This window comes from Cuculus canorus, chromosome 2 (assembly GCF_017976375.1).
Source record: "Cuculus canorus isolate bCucCan1 chromosome 2, bCucCan1.pri, whole genome shotgun sequence".
Taxonomy (NCBI): domain Eukaryota; kingdom Metazoa; phylum Chordata; class Aves; order Cuculiformes; family Cuculidae; genus Cuculus; species Cuculus canorus.
In genome coordinates, this window is record NC_071402.1 from 42829306 (window position 1) to 42848407 (window position 19102).

The window sequence follows — 19102 nt, forward strand, 5'->3', positions numbered from 1 at the left end:
TGGATGTCTGTGGACACATAGAATTGCTCCTCTCACAAAACTGAGCTATCCCCCATGTCACACTGCACAAATGAAGAAAGGGAAGAAAGAGAAAGAACATAGCTGTTCTTGGTAAACATTGCCCTTGAAAACACATCTGCGCTTCGGGCTTTTGACATGTTCTGTTGGTCACTACTTTTTGTTTCATGAGGATAACCTATTTTTTTCTGACTCTTCTCATCTTTTTTTCCTTGGCTGTGATTTTCTTATCTCTACAGTGAACTACAAATCCCCCTTTCCTGTCTAAAAAGGTTGGTTTGTCACTTCAGGTATTTGAGCTTTATTTGAGCTCCTGCTATCTGATCATTATTTCAGTGACTAGACAGAAGAAGAAATCACTGACGCAGAATTTGTTCTCAGTGCTGTTAGCAACCTGGTAAATCTGATGAGAAATACGTACAGGCCAACAATTCAACATGCACTATAAGGAAGTAAAAAACGTCTCTGCTGTAGTCAGAACAATTTTATGAAGTGGAAAGAGATTTGCAGAGCTGGTAATGCCAGCTTTCCTTGTAAAGACTGCCTATCTTCTATCAAGTTTTTAAAGATTATTATTTGGTGGAAGGACCATTTTCACTGTCAACTTTCAAGAATGCGGACCTGAGTCTCAAATATCAAGTTTAGAATAGTTTGGAATAGTAAGGGAAGAAGTTTTGTGTTGGATTAGCACTTTCCGAGACGTTGTGTAGGACTGTGTCAAATCAGACCTTTCCTGAAAGCCATGTGAAAGGCTGTTCTGGACTGGTCAGGGAGGCCAAAATCAGCCAGGATCTAATTAGCTGTTGACAACAACAAAAATTGAAACTGAGAAGCAGTTTAGGTTTGTGAAGGAGCAGTTAAAATTTCAGTATTGAAAGGTTGCTTAAGGATTGGTTTGGGTTTTTTTTAAAATTTAAGTATAAATTATTTTGAATCTGATTCCATAGCTTTCAGAATGAAACTGAAGAACAAGAAAATAATATATCAATACACAATTTTAAATTTTGTACAGGAGAAATCAATATAGACTTTGATGCAAAATACAGCATGTATGTCTCAAGACTGATTTGAATGAAAATCATTGGTTGTCTTTTTGTCTCCTAATTCAGGCAAGGAAACTAAGCTTTGAGTAATATTGTTATAATTACTTTGACAAGAATATAAATCTCAAATCGGCCTAAGTGCTGTAGGGTTTTCTTATTTCTCAGAGGAATAATTATACCACAAAAAAACACGAGAGCATGGAATAAGTTAATAAGATGAAAATAATATAACACTAATATTTTCAGATGAAATAAACCAAGGATTTTAAGTTTTATTTCAGGGAGAAAGATACTACTTTTACAACATTCAAAAGGCAAAAAAAATGTCTTTCAAAACAAATACAGTAAATCTGAGCAAATGATCACACATGCAAAGTAATGTCTATCTTTCATTTTCCAGCTCTTTTATGGATGTTTACCTATCGGTGCTTCTTTTTTCATTTGATTCTTTTTTCATTTTATATTGCGTCCCCTATTTATATAACAGGATTAAGAGGCCTAAATGGACCTTTTATATGTGGCTGATATGTTATTTTCCTTATGAAAATTTCTAAAACTATTTGAAAATACTAACTAAGAAGAACTGTAGAAGAATACATGTCAGGAGCTTTGGTAGTGCTTTTACAGAATAAGATATATTTGCTACAAAAATCAATCTTAAGGGCTGGGGAAGCCAGATGAAATTGCAACCTTACTAGGTGGAAGGAGTATTTCTTGAAAAGTAGGGAGAGAACTGCACTGAGTTTACTCTTCCTTTTCTGTTTTTATGTAGCTATCTTTTTGCTTACCCCATTATGGAAATTATAAGTGGACACATGCTGAAAAAGGCACTTGCTTCACAGTGAATAAGGAGGATGCAACATGTGTATTTTTCCATAGGAAGTGACTATAAATATTTGGGTATGACTTGCTAAGGCAAATCTTTCTTATGGTCTTCTGTTTCAGTCTTCTTTCAGCTTCCCGGCTTCTCTGCTTGCACTGTAGGATACCTACATTTTTTCTGCTCTTTTATGCAGATGTGCATTCCTACACATGTATCCGTACAGGAAACATTATTGTGTCAGAAGCAGATTTTCAAGTAAGACTTGTGTTAAATCTGGATGTAGAAGTACTAAGCCAAAGGTATAAAGAGGACAATAGTATTTTGTCTGTTTGGCATTCTTCAGCCTCTTGCTTTTCCTGCTTTGCTTCTCTCTTCAGAAGCTGGCTCGGAGCTACACTAGGTGGTAACATGTTTTAAAAATACTATAATGTTAAAACCTTTGAGTGATACAGCTACCTCCTTTTTTTTTTTTTTTTTTAGCATTTGTATGAGCATCCTTTGTTTCAAATTGGAGTAATACCATAAAAAGTAAAAGAAATTAATGAACTGATTTTGCTCGAGTTTTCATTTCATAGAGATTGCCAGAGAAAAATTTCCCAAGAAATATATTGGAAATCTTACAGCTTGAATGTTTAAATATTAATTGAAAAAATACTTTGAAAAATATATTGTCAGGAACACTGCTGCTAACAAAAAATCAATACTATGACCAAAAGGCCATTGGTTTTGAATTAGATCCTTAGAAACTGTCTTCACCAACAAAATCCTGCAGAACTTATCTCTGCTGCACTTAGTCTTTGCAGCTGGGTATAAGTTTATGATCTGAGGGTTATTCAAAATAGTGGGTTACCAGTACCATGTGTTATATGCAAAAAAATCTGTATGTGAGTTTATAAGCATCCAATGAATTGTACATTAATTTCATTTAAACATCTTTATTTTTCTGTGTGATAGTCCAACAACAGCAGCTGCTGAGTGGGTGACATGCAATGTCAAAAAATAGTCAATGATAACACAGAGATCAGTGAGTCCAGGCGATTAGAAGTTGAAAGGATAAATGTTACTAGTATATTTATATTTTAAAGACAGATGGTGCAGAGTTGAGCCAAGGGAGATTGGGAGAACACAGTTGGCAAGCAATGTCTCTCTTTATTTTGGTTAATAAAACATTCAACATTGCACATGCTGTTGCAGAGCAGAGTTTGATTACATAAAAAATGTAGAAGATGGAGAAGGTTAAGCTTTTACACACCCTACACACCCTGGACTCATTCCTCAGCTAGCTCTAGAGACCTGGAAATAGATGCCCTGCTTTCTTCCCCAGTCTAAGTCCTGTCCTCTTCCCAGTTTCTCCCTTGGTGCCCTTCAGTCCCTCTTCTCAATCTACAGCAGTACTTGGAGCTGAAGAGTGGTTGCCCTTACATTCCTTTCCCTGAGGGCAGGTTGTTGGGATCATAGGAGTTTCCCAAGATTTCATGGCCACGCTTTCTTCTGTGCCCAAACTGCAAACTCATAGAGGTAATTTGGGGAGTAATGTCAGGAAGGAGAAACTGCTGTCGGCTGATCCATGATATTGCTTGACTCCTTGAAGCATGTTGTCTGGTTTCTGTTCTGTATTATGGCCTGTGCTCTGCCCAAGTTGTAGTCACAGCTCTCATTCTAGGCTGACAACCATTGTCTACACAGTGCTCAACAGCAGAACGAACACTTAAAATATCTCTGCATGTTTATTTTTCATACTGTATTCTTTTAAGCTCCTAATTGCACGGGGACATAAGAAACAGTAGGAGAGAATGAGTTTTGTGATTTAGTAGAAATCTGTTCTTTAAGATATTAATTGCTCAATAATCTACTTTTTTATCTCTAAACCACCTCACGTAGGGTTATGTGCCTGAGTCTGGGTAGCAGTTTATTTTCAGTTTTATTTCTTAACTACTGATCTCCTGGACACTCATTGCCACATTTACCTTCCTAGACTGCCAATGAACTCAATCATTTTAGTATTTCACAGTGCAGTAGTCAATGCCCTGGGATCAGATATGTGAGTAACCTTTAGCCAGCTTGATAAACTGTTGGAACTGCTTTTGCATCTACAAATGTTTATATTGTATTAAACTTATTTGGCTGGAATAAAATAATTTCTACTCCAGTAACACGACCACTGGTATGAGAGAAATAAGAGTAGCAGTGGTAAAATGCCAGTGGAAATTAAGGTATATTACTACATTTGGAGGTGTGTTGATGGAAAAACACCAGTGGGTTAGGAGACTGACAGCAGATAAAGTCACAGAATCACGTTTGTATTACTTGCAGCACACCTATAATTAAGTATGATTAAAATCAAATAGGAATTAATACCTAAGTTGAGATTGTGACAGAGATTCAAACAGAAGCAGTGGCAATGCTGAAGTTAAACTTATTACAAACTGGTCTAACATTTCCTGGTTAAAGAATGGCTTAATGCATGTGATCAGGGACAGCAAATTATTCATCCACTTCCACATATCAGGAAAGAAGAAAGAGACAGTGCTTGACAAGACCTCTGTGAGGGGCTGAGTGAATTTTTGTTTCTGCTGAAGTAAAGGATTCCTACAGATTTTGTCTGTTTTCCTTCCATTTGTTTTTCAAATTATATTTACCAAACATACAGTTGGTAACTTAAAAGAAACCAGTATGTTCTAACTAGCTTTTCAATTTTTATTTCATCAATATTATTAAGTATTTGGAACAATCTCTTAAATATTGAGACACAGTGATTTCTCTGGTCTTGCATTTAAGGATGATTCCTCTTCCAGATCGTGAAGGAGGTAACTCAGAGAAAGGACTCACACATCATTCTAGATGCCCATGGCTATCCTACCTGGTCCCAAATGCAGTATCACGAGGTTCCATGGGGTTCCTTATTGCTCCTCTTTCATATTTGCTAGCTCAATGCATATCAGATATCTGTGGGAGTCTGAAATGTTACTATTCCTCCTGTTGTTAAAATACTTTCTTGTTAGTGATACCAACTTTGGATCAAAGTCTGATTCACTTACATGAGTTTAATTCAGTAGTATGACTTAAACATCTTCACATAACCAAGATCAGTTTTGGCCTGCTACATTGATTAAAGCTTGTCAAATTCTAATGAAATTATGTTGCATAGCTAAAACAAAATTATATATAATCTCTGGTTATTCAACATCCTTGTAGAAACAGAAATAATATTTCAAACTTGAGCAGATTACTAGTAGGATACTACTGAGTTTTATGGGTTTTGAAAATTTATTTTTAAAAATGCATTTGAAAATGTATTTTTTAAATTTTAAAAAAAAATCCGTAGCTTAGTCATTTTCAGGACATTAGTCAAGTTTCAACATTTCTTTTCACTTTTAGTATAACTTTTTAATAAATTTGTTCTTGAGGAATAAATGAATATGAATGGTAATATTTTTGTCTCACCTGGTAGTGTAAATAAAAACAGAGCGTATCTTGGATTTGAGAACAGACTAAACCCAAAGATAAACAACTGTTGAAAATTTATGCTGTATCTATTTCAGGTAGTATGCACAGATGTGCTGTTTATATGCGTGTGACTATTTGTCAGACAGAAATATAGAAAATTATGGAAAAAGATCAGTGAACTTCAATGACTAATCTAATCAGTGAGTTTTCAAGGTATTTATGGATTTACCCAAGTAGTGTTTGAGTGTGCACAGACGTATTAAAATGTCTGTTTTAAAATGTATTATCATTCTGACCTGTCTCATCTGCATCCCTCATCATACATGAAATATAAAGTGTCTGAATTTTTTTGCAGTGGCTTCCTTAGAGATTATTCAAAATAGTGAACTGATAAGACAGCAACAGCTAATATATCAGTCATGGTATAGTAGCAATTAGTCTGTGTTTTTCTGCAGGCACAACACTACGAATATTGTATGGACATCTTAGATTACCAATACTGTCTACTCAGATACCTGAAATTTTCTGATACTTTTCCGAACTTAAATCATGCTGCACTCTTGCTACTAAATAAAATAATATAATTCTGTGACTTATTTCATTACTATCTGGTTAATATCATATACCAAGTGAGTGTTTAATCCCATTCATAATATATATCAGGGCTGTAACTGCTTCATATAGGCAAATAACATTCCAGCAGTAATCTAAGGTTTATATGAAATGCTTGTGACCTTCTGGGCAATTACACAATCATTCAGGTATCTGTAGGCATTGTTCTTCATTTTCATTCCTATATCCATATTGCGAACAAAAGAACTACTGATTAATTTGGTCACTGACAGATTTGATCCTGAAATTTACAATTAAAATCCCAGACTACTCACTAGAACTGTTCTAGCCAGAAAAATTATACGTATAATTCATGTCAGTCATGTTGTCTTCATGTAATTTTTAAAAATCAAAATCAAACAAAACCCCTCCCCGCAACTAGGACTGTATTCAGAATTATTCAGACAGCGTATTGGAAATGTCATCTTGTCTTGTTTGGGAAGATTCTGAAAACCAGGAGAATTTCTACCATATGTAGTCTCTGAAGTATATGCAGTAGTTGTGGACAAAGTGGGTGGAAAAAACAATTTTTGTTTTGCTTAAGAGTTTGACATTTTCTCTAAATCTGCATCATTAATGACCTAATTAGGCTGAGCTGAACACACTAGTTTACACACTGTATAAACTGACTATTTAGTTTAAATGCTATCCAAGTTTAAATTGCATTAATTTGCCTTTAATTTAAGTTTATTCAGCTGCTTACAACACTATGGACTAGACACACAAAGGAGACAAAGATGCTCTTGTCCTAAACACTTACTTGGCACCCAAAGCCTTTCCTAAGTCTGGGGACTATAACTATAATTTTCTGTGTTATTATACAGGATATTCAGCTTTCTTCCCATTTTAATAAACAAAATACTGCATATGATTGTAGGAAAAATATTAAGACGACAAGTTCAACAGTTATTTCCCTGCCACAGGTTTATATATCTCAGCGGTAAAACTGTTTCTTTCCATTATGCCAACTCTAGTTAATTATCCAGGGTTAAATCCTACAGTAGATGTTTAAATTTATATCAGCTTAGCATTTTGCCTGAAGGCTTTCATGCAAATTATCAGTATTTGGAGAACATTGCAGGGCTCGATGCGGTCTTTATTAAACAATTTAGTAGCAAATACCTACAAGAATGTTAGGCTTAAAACACAAATACAAAGAGCTCTCTAGCAGCCAACATGACAGGTCCAGTTCTACTAAGTCTTTAAACTGGTAACCATGCCATTTCTATTGGCTTCCATAACATAAGGACAGCATGACCAACTGCTTTGTGAAATTGTCCATGAATATAAAGTACCTGACACTTCTGACACGTTCAAACTCTTCTATGGAGCTTAATACCCTGCAGCCCCACTTAAATCTTGAGACCTGTCATTCTCTTAAACTCTTTCCCACCATCAGAAAACTGACCTTTGCATCACAGCATAGCTAATTCACAAATTTCAAATGCACCTTTGAAACACACAACAAATTGCACCTAAGTAGAACAGTGAATGTTGAATGTACTTGGAGGAAAAGAAATATTTCCTTTTATTTTAGTTTTGAAAAAGAAAAAAAAAAAAAAAAGCCACATAGTTTCACATAAAAAACTTCTCAGATGCCATTTAATCACAGACCTAAGGTTCTGTTGCAAAACGATGTAGAAGTATCTCAGACAAAGGGATTTAGCTGCCCCTAGTTGCACACTTACACCTGAAGGAAGGGGAAGAGTTATTAAAACAAAAATGGTGTAGCTTCACATTGTGCAGCTCTACTAAAAACTGTTTTTCCACTGGCATGAATCCATGCATGGATTCTCCTATGACACGCATTTATAGCTTTTTAGACATGAGACCGCCTCATATTTCTGCTAAGCATAAATGACTCTGCAAGACCACCATACAGTGTTTATAAAAAATATTGTGAATTAAGCATCTGTTAAAGCAAGTAATCTGCAAGAAGAACTTGAAGGGTCCTGGCTAGAAGAAAGTTTTTCTTTTCTTTCATAGTATGTGGTAGATCTTGAAAAATCAAGGAGATCCAGCCAGCACATTCGAATAAAACATATTTTTTAAAAACATATTAATTCCTGAAACCCCCAAAAGATATGTTCTAAATTTCTAGTTGTAAGGCAAGAGACAGAATGAAGTCTGCCTGGCAAGTTTAATTGATAGCAGAGAAAAAATAGAAACTGTCTATCTCTCGAGCTCTGTATCTTCAGCCTTCAGTAACACAATTGGCATTGGGGCAATCTAGCTATCAGCGGAAACAGAGACTTCACATTTATTTATGTACACATGAGCTGTGTCTTCTTGATGTGTGATGCAAGTAAACACCAGGTTTCAGTGCTGTAACTTGTAACTTACTTTTATAAAAAGCTGAGGATGTAGCTCAGGGGAAATGGGTGTGCATACAGGTACATTGGCACAATAGTCCCAGAGAATGCTACAAGACTGTAAATATTTAAAGCAAAATTTTAGCTGGTGTTCTGATTTAGAGAGAATAAACAGTCAATAAATATATTTTAATGGTGGAAAAAAATCCAGTATATGTACTATACTGTAGAAATAATATTTTTTTACTGCTTAGTCAAAGTGTGAAGCTGTATGTATTTTGGGGCAAATTTTATGAACTTACAATTTGGCTGCACAATTGTTGTGCAGGAAAGATAGGATTACTGAACTCTTGGAGGACAAGAGAACCATGCTTCATACTGAGAACAAAATTTGACAAAGGGTCAAGTGTAGCTTGGCTGCCAAATTCATATGTAGAGGAAATGGGTATTTATATTTTCTTAGGGATAGAAGAGTAAGCTACTTTGATTTAGTCATAATCTGCCTTTGATTTTCTGTTTCCTCAGTCAAACAAACTGGAGAGGAGATGTAGGTGTCCATGAGGACAGATGAAATCAGGGATGATTTGCATATCCATAAGGGAAATAAGCCAGACATTCGTGGGTTCAGTAATTGTTCAACTAAGGGGCTCAGCAGACTTATTTTATTTAGAATTTTACTTTCAGCTACAACTGTTACAAAAGTAGCACAAGGACTTGTTAACTATGCAATTTTTCCATATTTTAGAGTTTTATAAGATGATTATAAACACTGTTTTTCAAGGTGTGAAAATTATTGATGTTTTCTGGATAGCTGAGTTTGGAAGGGACTTTTCAGGTCATATACTTCAACTCATGGTTCTTCACTAACCAGTTATAGAGAAAGCAGGCAAGCAGGAAGAAATAGTCTACATTAAGCACATGCAGAAGGAATATTAGTTAATAACAGGAAGAGGAAATAAGAAGCAGCTTTCAGAGCTTTTCTGTTATAAGCTAAGTGAGATAAAAGTTTAAACAGCAGGCCCCATTTTTAGCCAAGATGATGAGGCTCTTCAAGTAGCCACGGATTGATAAACAATCTAGAATTGTGTTTTCTTGTCTTGTGTTATTCTTTTGTAATTGTTTCTATTACAGTAAACACATTACAGTCCAAAATTCAGCAGAATTAAACTCTTTTGTCCTATATATCAATGAATATTAAAATCATCTTTGTAACCTGACAACATGTGCAATTTCCGGATCAGCGAAGCAAACATAATTAGGGCTCTGCATGGATTATTCCTGAATGACAGGCAACTCAGATCTAGGAAACCAAACAACTCATGGGCTCCTTCCCCATTACACTGCTACAATCTGCCTTTAAGCTCTTAAACTGACTGGGCCATCGTTGTGGTGAGAAGACTTTCGCTTAGTCAAAAGGACCGTTAAAGGAAAAGCAAAGTGGTTTTTTGAGGGTAAGGCAGAAGGAATGTCTCTTTCCAAACTTTTTACATGCCATTCAGTACTTGTGTAACTGTTACTTTCGGGAAGAGGAGGGTATTTTTAATCTTGGGTATGTGATACTGAGCTGTATGAACTGAAAAAAAGCCCAAACTAAAAACCAACCAACCAAAAATAAGACAGATTTCACTGCAACAAACAGCTCCAAAACAGTGATTTTACTTTTATACTTTTTTGAAACTCTGTAAGCAATGCTGAAATTTGAAGAGTCTTATAATGTAGTATGATACATTGCATTGTTTAGATTTTTTCTCTATTTCATATATATTACTGATATGCCTGTCTTCTGTTGACTGTTAGTGTATGCATTTTCCTATGCTTATTTCTATGGCTTTGGTTTAGATAATTATACTTATCAGATCTACTTGGCAAATATTTTTGTTTCTTAGTCATATCTAACTCTGTCCCTAGTACTGTTGGTTCCATCGAAATTGCATTCTCATTGGAAATTTTTTTAAAAGCTTTGGAAATTAATGTCTCCATGTATTTTCTAAAAAAAATTTTTCATTATTAAAAATATACATAGTTCACAAATATGAGAGATTTCTCCTCTCGAACTAACCTAATATTCCATTGAAGTCATATCCCATTTTGATGTAGGCTACATACTTCTCTGATTTTACAGAGGACAATAGTTTAAAAATAGAGCTACCTTCTGTCCACCTTTTTGAACTCCACTGAGTGACATTCAGCATTTTCCAGAGTTCAAATCTTACTTGGTTACTCATTCCTTTCTTTTGGTAGCACAACACCAAGTAATCTCCCAAGACAAGACGCTTAACACGCGTGCCTGAAATGTTGCAGTCAGCTGCCTCTGTGTGACCTTTTACTGAGGGTTTAAAACTACTCTTCTCAACAAGAAATTTTCCTCATTCACATACAAAGCCAAGAATGCTAAAACTTGTAAAGCTTTTTCTTCCTTGCATAGGTGATGGTGAGTGTGTGCCAGCAGAGAGGGGAGAGCCGAAAAGGATCACACAAATGAATATATGAAAATTTACTGCAGGATTTCTCCTTTTATTTATTTTACACTTATGAAATTGTTTTCAAAAGGGTTCGTTTTTTTCAAGGCAGGGGATGTAGGAATTAGGTTTAAAGAAGGTGCTTAACATGAGAGAAGATGATGTATTGGGACTACAAATGACACCTAAGTAAACTTAATCCTAAGAGTTTGTAATGGTATGAGGTTTTGGTGGGAATATCCACCCTAATTCCTATTTGCCAACTATTGAGAACAATTTACAGAAAACAGAAAGGTAGCTGCTGGAAGAATAAAAGGTTTTCATTTTAGATCAGCTGCTGGAATACACTTCTCACTTGAAAGAAATGAGTTTTAGATATTTTTAAATTAAAAAATGCTGAAAGTTGTACTTTGCCACCAACAGAAGATAATCTCATAACTGATTTTACAAAGAAATAATGAAAAAATTCTGGAAGTTCTAAGAGGAAATATGCTAAAAATGGAAGTTTATAGTATTTTTCAAATTACCAGGAATTATTTACATTTCTGAGATAAACATATTTTAAAATTCACAATTTAGTATTTGATCATGTATATAATTTTTTAGCTCTTTTCCAATTAGTAAAGTAAGAGTAGGAAAAATAATTGATAAAATAGTTTGAACAGAAACTACAGTCTTAACAATTTTCTAATGTGTATGCTAGGTGGAGGAGATTGTGCTCCCGTTTCTTTGAAGAACCTTAAAGGAGTAAATTGACAAAGTTACCAAAGTGAAATTTGATGAGGAAAATAAGCAAAAATGGGTGATTTTGTCTGAAATTATTACAAAGAGCTCACAGAATGCCTTCCAGGAGTACTTTGCATATAGCAGAGGAGGCTTGGGAGATGAGGGAAGAGGAGAAAAGCAACAAACTTCTGGGGAACGTGCATTATCCAAGCAACACAAGTGGACCTTGAAGAGGATATGAGTCCATGGTGTGCTGGATGGATCTGTGTGTGGCACATACAACAACAGCTGCTAAAGGTGCAACCGCTGCCAGATGACACCATGGTCTAAGAAAACAATGTATGGGATAGGGGAATTACTGCAGGAGGGAAGAAAAACAGAGCAGCAGGAGAGTAGCTGTCTCTATAACCTGTTCCAGGAATAAATATTGTTGTTAATGAGCTCATTCCTATGTCAGTATTCCAGGGAATTAAGTGCTAATCCACCAACAACTGACCTTTCAACTGCACAATGTTTTTGTAGAATTTTATTTTGAGAATTATGCTACATTCTTAGAGAGAGACAGAACTAAGCCATGGCTGAGTGCCAGTTGTTGTCCCTTCATGCCACCTCCTTCTGCTTGCTAATCAGAGAGATTTTTCTTAACTTCACAGTATAATGGATGGACCAGACAGGTAAAGACAGTTTAAATGGATCACCCCAAATCCTGATGGCCAGTGACTGATTTACATGGGATCATGGTGATGAGTAGTTAGCTCACTTCCATGGTTTTGAGATTGTTATAGGGGCTGCAGTCAGGTTCTGAAGAACGTTCCATGACTTTTCTCATTTTTTTTTTTTTTTAGCAAAATCATGTTCCTCTTTTAGTTTTTGAAGCAAGAACAGTACTTTGAGTCTTTCAAGCAGCAAAATCCAGTGATTGATGAAACACTATGTATTTGACCATGAGAAATTGCCAGGTGAAGTTCATGGTCTGACTGAAAAAGAAGCCATGTGTCACAAAGGTGTACTACGATGTTCACTTAGCAGGTCTGTTTTCAGCACATTCCTTTCATAACTTAGCTGAATTAAATCTAATTTCAAATCACGATCTGTCTCATCAAAAGAGAAATAAAACCTAACTACTACTGGAAAATGGGAAAAATCAAAAGCCTGACCCTTTACATCCGTCACTTAAGACCAATAAGTATTGATTATCCAAACAAAGTAATCACTGAAATGAGAAATAACTAACAAACACCTATGCAGGTGCCTGGATTATTTCTTGATGCTGGTTCTGAGTCCTTTGAGAAATCCATATGTATAAGCCATACAAACAATATTAAATTTGTGCATGGATTGAAGGCCTTGGAAGAGATTCCATTTTACTGAGATTTTTTTAGTAAATCCTGGAGAAGTTTTAGCACTTCCCAGTAAAATCTGATGGGGAAGTAGTATTTGCTAGTAGCTGGCCTACTGCATAGAACCACCTGTAAGTAACTCAAAGGTCAAATCGATAAAGCTCATAAAGATGAAAATAGCAGGGATAAATGGAATTGGGTTTCGTGTCAAAATGTACAACATTCAAAACTTTTGACCTGTTTTAGTGAACAGCAAGAATGATGGTAACAAGACTGACCAAAGGGGAAAAGATTAGAATTAAGAATAAGAAGATCTTTAGTCTTCTCAGACTGCAAAAGTTGTGCTCACCAAGAGCACTGTAAATTCAGCAGAACATACATCTGAAGAAACAGTTTCTTCAGCAGAGATTACTGTCACCTTGTGGCTTCAGTTGCTCTCTGTTTCATAAGTGCCATATATTAATTTATTCCAATGACATTATTGTTGGTTTACAGAGTATTTTTCTATTTACTGTTTGACATTTGAGCCTTATACACCAGAAGACAAGGAGATTATAATTTCTTTAATAAATTTTATGTATTTTATTAATATTACATATATGGATGATGATTTGTCATGGACTGGGAACAAGAGAGTGAGATTCTGCACTTATATTGAAACAGAACCTTTAGAAGTTTCATGGTGACTGAAAAAGCACTAAGGTGATGAGACCATCTCTGAGTGATGGGGACACAAGTTACCAGCTGTGTTTGGAAATTATTTATTGTCTTTGAGGAACTTAGAGCAGGAACAGGACTAGCCATATAGGATAGCCAGGTATTGCTCAAGCTTATTTTATATTCCCAGTTTTAACTTAATCCTACAGTATGCTTCATAGACTGGGTAGAAATTCGGGGGGGGTTTTTGAGCTAGTGATCTCCCTTATGATGGTTAAGACTTAGTATGTAGATTAATAGGAAAAAGTGACAGAGAGCGGTTCCCTTTCTGTTTCTCTTATTCTCTCATCAATAATGTTTTAATTTTTTTTCCCCTGTGTCTTGCAAAGAGTAATGCTAAGCTAACACTAGCGGAGACATAGAAAAATGCACTGCTGTAATTCCATGGCTTGATGAACCAATGAAAATGCTTAAGTTTCTTAAGTCAGCTGGCATCTTGTTAATGAAGGTCCTCTATGTTATCATGACAAGAAAATTCTTAAGTAGAATAGGAAACCAAATCAACATGGCTTGATTGTATCAAGGCACTTAACCAAGTAAGCACTGACATAAAGTAGACCACCACTGGATAACATATTCTTTTGGAACATCCCTGTTTAATTTCCAGTAATCTGGGAACATTAGCAAGCATTAGTAGAAAGGTGGGTTTCAAGAGTTAATTGAAGGACAACATCAAACATTAGGGATTCTGAAACAGAATAGTTCATCATTGACTTCTGCATTTTCCACTTGGTAAATTTGGCATGGAATTAACAGGAGCAGTCTGGTACACTGCAGTTCTTTTCAATGTGAATTTGCCTTGTAAGTATATTATATAAGTACATTTAACTATACCTAAATGGTGGCATATCTAAACTTCAGCTCATTTCTTTTTGATTTGGCTGACAAGCAGTGGGCACACAGCTACCTTCCAGTACCACTAATTCTTACTGCAGTGCTTTATCCTCTTGTCCTGATCATCTCTACCACATATTCACAAAATCACTTTCTCCCTCTCTTTTATCACTTCTTTCAAACACATCTATGTGGTCCTCTTCAGCACCTAGGAAGAGAAGTTTGTAGGTCAGTTTATCTCAAGGCACGTTGACCAGTGCTCCTGCAGATTATCAAAATGTAATATATTCCAGTGCAAACCCAAGGCAGACCTCAGTGTTCAAATCAACTGCATGAGCCCAATCTTTCCTCTGCACCAGCCTCATTACAAAAGTAGGGTACACCCACATATCTTTAGTCAAACTTTTGAGCCCAGCTGAGGCAGGGCTGCCCTCAGCATACAGTGGCCATTCTCCCTGGATTTTTCCATATCCAGCACATCCTCCAAAGCAGATGGTTAGTGCTTTTAGCAAATGGTTATTGAAATTGGTGTGACTTTCAGGCCTGCTTCCAAGCTAAGAGTGCTACATCATATAGACTATATTTAACAGCTCAACTTAGCAGGTCTAGTAAATTTGAGGACTACTGCTCTTGTGCCTGTCAGATTAGCTATACTAACCCTGTGTGCATGCTTCACAAAAAAAGAATAAGTAAAATTTGTCAACTTCGGTGTAAGATGACTCAATAAACTTCCAAGCTAATGAATTTTTCTCTTCTTGTCCCATGTTCTATATGCGCATGCTTCATTTACTGTGACTTATGTCATGCTCATAAGAAACATGATTGTGCATCTTGGTCTTGAATTGTTGATAATTTATATATCTAGTGAGAATACAAAAGCTGGATTTTTAGGGGTTTTTGTTATTTACAAAACAACAGTTTTCTAGTGCTAGTTAATAGACAAAAATCATGTCTCTGAAGTATTAATATGTAGACTATGCTTACTTAATCCTAGATTTTTCAGACAGCCAAAAAGAGATATGCTCATATATACTAATATTCAGGACTAAGCTTCATAATACCCTTCTTTCCTCAGGTGTAACTATTTCAAACAAAAGGACAAGTTTTTTGAGCATTTTGTTAAAATATAATCATTCCCTCACAAGAATGCTTTGAAGTCAAGCATTTATGCTTAGTTAGATTTACAAACGTCTAACACAAATACATCAGTTCCCAAGATCTATGTTATGCTTCAACAAAATGATTAGTTATTAAATTGTGCATTAATAAAAACAGTTGGTTCTCTTTGTAGCTCAACTCCCATTGCCCTTACTCTTTATATAACAGTGTCAAATAGCTCTCTGCAGTACTTTTGAAGGACTATAACTATAAAGTAGTCATCATATGGGAATTTATATTACGCATGAAAGGTCATGATCTATGAGGAAGACAGTTTCATACATGTAATCTTTAAGAGTTAGCACTTATGGAAGCGAGGCAAAAGGGAAAAAAACCCCAAGCACTGCAAGGAGTATAATCTAAAACCTTGATCCTGTAAAAAAACCCACATATACTCATAATACATTTTGTGAATAATGGAAAATATACATAAAATATTCCCATAGATCAGGGAAAATGTGTATTCCAATACCAAATAGAGGTCTGGATCTTGTAAACCAGAGGAAAAAAAAGAAATAAATCATACATGTATGAGGTCGCCCACGTCAGACAACAGAATTTACTTCCTTCATTACCAGTGTAAGAGATGGAAAGATGTATATATACATCCCTTATTTAAAATACACTAATATCAGAACACCATGGAAGTTGTAAAGAAATAGCAGACCTAGAGAGAACAGTAATTTAAAGGTGCTTGCATGTTGTAAATGGTGTGATTTTAAGAGAAGTATTACTCCACTTTGTTTGAGATGTCAGCTAAAAATTTTATACCATGGATACCTCCAGTACTGAAAACGAAGTGATGGTTGAATGAATACACTGGAGTTTGACAATTATGCTTATTTACTCACAATTAATTTACAAGTATTGTTAACTTCCTCAAGCACTGACAGAATAAAAAAGATGTTCTCTTTATTTGTGGCTGCAGGAGTTCAATTCAGAGAGTTCATAATGGTCAGGTCTGCAAGGGTTGTACTTAGTGCCTACTGCTTCCTAACAATATATATTACTTTTAGTCATTCACAAATCTTTGCACAGTAAATATGGGAAACTGTGGATCAAAATGACCCTTTAATTTACTTTTATTTCAGCAGCAAAGATGAGCCTGTGTTGGGAATAGAACCTAGTACTAATTTTAAATTTATTAGAAGTCTTGTTTATAATAATTTTTAATTAGAGCGCAGCAGTTACACTCTAAGGTATAACTACCAGTACCTCATATTCTATTTAAAATAATTTCCTTTCCAGATACATCTTAAAGAATTACAAGTTTTACAGATCTTAGCAAATTAAATTTTTGTGTCATCCAGAAACACCATCTACATCTATTGCTGTAGACATCCCATCCCTGAAAACATTCAAGGTGAGGTTGGATGGGGGTCTGAGCAACCTAATCTAGTTGAAGATGCCCCTGATCATTGCAGGAAGGATGGACTAGATGGCCTCCAACACTATCTTCCAACTCAAACCATTTTATGATTTGATGATTCTTCATAGGCCAGGAGGAAACTTTGCCAGAGGACATCCAGAGATGAGAATATTCTGATCAATGACCTGAGACCCAGAAAACAGCTGTGCTCATGGAAAAGCTTAAAGCACTTGTGAAAGCTGAAGCAACAGGGGATTTGCAACTCCTTGAAATAATTATGCAAGTGTCCATTGAACAATGTGAGTGATCGAGCTCAGGTGTTCCTGGGTATCTGCAGGAGAACCACATACACCTCCTGTAAGAAGCAGACCGTAAAGAAGTAGCCCATATGAGGTCTTGAGCTTAAAGAAAAGCTTGAAACCTTGTCTACCATATTTTGGAGAAGAATGAGAGAGAACTCTTATTAGCTTTACTCAAAGTTGACTTTGTCCTTAACAGAGAAGAGTGAGTTGTTTTCTTTGGGCAGCTCTGCAGAATAGGAGCTGTGTCTTGTGGACCTGCCATAAGCTGAAAGCCATCTAGGGTGAAGGAGCCAGCCATGAAGAGGGTAGTGAAAATATTAGTGTTGGCATCCACCTTTGCAGAACCTCAGGAGTGAACATTGGAATTGTGTGAAAGAAATACACTGATTAAGGTAGCTTGACTAGTCCACCTCTAGATTCTCCTGGATACACCAGCGTATTACTGAGGCTTTCAGGGGCTCAGTCTTTTTTTTCCCCAAAAAATGTTTCCCTAAGAAACCAAGGTTTCTTCCAAAATGTTATCTCCTCAAATATCTTATCTTGGGGAGATATGCCTAAGTGCCTTACCTATAGCAGCAGAGATTTGAACTGCAGCAGCTCCTATTCGCCCCTTAAGTTCTGGGGATGTGTGGTCTTCATTTCACTTTTGTGTATCAGGCTTTCCTATCAGTTCTGATTGTCTGTCTGCAGAGAGTGGACTTGCATGGCAGAGAGCAGATATGGGAGGTTTTTAGTCCCATGCCATTGACATATATGTGATTTTCTACATTCCTTGTAAACATCAGCTCTAAAAGGAAATGGGTTTAAAAGCTGAAATGAGCACAGGAAAAAAAAAAAAGCAAAATGAAATTAAGTCCTCAGAAAGAATAGTCATTTGTAGATTTCAAACAAACTACAAAAACTCCCGGGCAGAAAATAACACTTTTACACATTTGAATAATTTTTCTCTCTAATTTTTGCAACCATGTCAATTTAGGAGTAGAAGAATTTGCTGCAGCATATCCCAAGACTCAGCAGAGGCTGGGAGAAACAGGAAGTGGAGGATTCACTTTTGCGGAGATCAGAGGGTATTTTTTTTTTATTGACTGACAGCAGAGCTCCTGAGTACGGAGGAAACACTTGCATTTCATGCTCACTTCAGTGCCTCTTAGGAAAAACCACCCAACTGTAATATTGAAATGGAATATGTGGTTTGGTGAAGAGGCTGATGAAGAGGTAGTAGTACAGTGATAAAAACAGTGGCCAATAGGGCCAATGAAGGCCAATGGAGTTTTGTGTGAGAGCTAGGTGAGGAGCAGGATTTCAAACTTCTAACAGCAGCAGGTAGGATTTTCTGTAACAGAAGAAGCTTGGTAGGCTGCACTTAGGACACAGTTTAGGAAGAACTTCCTGACTTTTAGTCGCCTGCCCCTGACTTTTAGTCGCCTGCTTCAGCTGGTCTCACACACTCTTTCAGGTTGCAGCTACAGACCTAGAAAAGTAAAGGACTTGGACTGTGCCTGCCCTTGCTGAGGAAGAGGAAAAGCCAGGCTCATATTGACTGAGTAGTAGGATCCTGCCTTTCCTTCCTGCCTATACTGCATCACCAGGAGCTACACTGCAGAACCATCCCAGGTATCATCCTCTTGGTATCATCAGGAGAAGTAAGTGCCCTGCTGCCCAGGCAGATGTTTACTTCATCCACATCTGCGTCTGATCCTGTTAGTGCTAGTCTTCAGGAACTTTGCAATACACTGCCATACAATGACTATGAATTTGCAATATTAGAAGAAGGTAAACTTGGTTCAAATATTTTCTATGAGACAAAGGTTACATTTTAGTTGATACTTTTATACAGCTTCTACTTAGTGTCATGTACAATAATTTTAACAGTACATTGTATTCTCTTTCCTAAAAATACAAATTATTTTGCAAAATATCAGGATAGAAATATATGCATTTA